Genomic DNA, 1369 nt, shown 5'->3' with positions numbered 1-1369 from the left:
TGGGCCACACAGGTCCCAAAGTGGTGGGGAGGACTTGTTTTCCGGGGCCCAGAGTTATTCTCTAATTTTGACCATCATAATACCTCTGATGGCAGTAACTTTACAAGCACTAATTATGGTCAATTTAGACTGAAAATAGTATCTAGTATGGTAAGGGGTGAAATAAGTTTAGCCAGTTATAATTGTAACGGTTTAGCAGATTATAAAAAAATAAGATCAGTCTTTACGTGGCTAAAAGTAAAGGAATATAACAATAACTATTGGGGAAGTTGTGGAAGCCACCCGAAATGTTGACCCAAGTTAAACAATTTAAAGGCAATGCTACCAAATACTAATTGAGTGTATGTAAACTTTGACCCACTGGGAATGTGATGAAAGAAATAAAAGCTGAAATAATAATTCTCTCTACTATTATTCTGACATTTCCCATTCTTAAATAAAAGTGGTGATCCTAGCTGACCTAAAACAGGGAATTATTACTAGGATTAAATGTCAGGAATTGTTTAAATGTATTTGGCTAAGGTGAGTTAAACTTCCCACTTCAACTGTAGCCGATGACTCAAGTTTTATATGAAGTCCGCAAGCTAGATCCTGCAATGTTTCATTGATGATGTAGATAACTTTTCTGTACTCTCTGGACTTAAACCAAATAATAAGTGTACAATATACGTATTGGATCTTTAACAAATACAACTTTCAACATTACCCTGCAGTTTTCCAAAAATGGGCTGATGGTGAAGTAGACATACTTGGTATTCATATCACAAAGATATAAATAAGCTCTCCACAATGAATTGCAATAGAAAACTCGTAAAAATAGACAAGATCCTGCAACCGTGGAGAGGTAAATAAAATTGCCATGATTAACTTCTTAGTCATATTTCAGTTTACTCACTTACTTATGGTGCTGCCAACTCCTGATGATTCGTTCAAATCATACGAGCAAAAAATATTATAGCTTTATCTGGGACACTTAATAGACAAAAAAGTGTACCTATCTATATATTGAATTGGGTGGGTTGAGATTATTAAATATAAAAGCACTAAACCTCTCTCTAAAAGCTTCACTTATTCAAAGTCCAACCCTAAATGGTTCTCAAGTAGATTAGCTAAGAAAAGATCCTTATGTTTAAAATGCCTTTTTGCCTTTGTGCAGATTGTCATTTCATTTTTATTAACTGAAAATTATACTTTTTTCAAAGTATCTCTCTTTTTCAAACAAGCATTGCAGAGCTGGCTACAATTTCAATTTCATCCCCTGAAAGACAGAACAAATATTACAACAAAATTATGGCTGAACTCAAATGTGCTGGTTGATAAAATACCTATATTTATGGGAAAGATGTTTGAAAAGGGTATTTTGTTCTTA

This window comes from Salvelinus sp. IW2-2015, unplaced genomic scaffold (genome assembly GCF_002910315.2).
Source record: "Salvelinus sp. IW2-2015 unplaced genomic scaffold, ASM291031v2 Un_scaffold890, whole genome shotgun sequence".
Lineage (NCBI taxonomy): Eukaryota > Metazoa > Chordata > Actinopteri > Salmoniformes > Salmonidae > Salvelinus > Salvelinus sp. IW2-2015.
Note: the sequence above shows the minus strand (reverse complement) of the source record.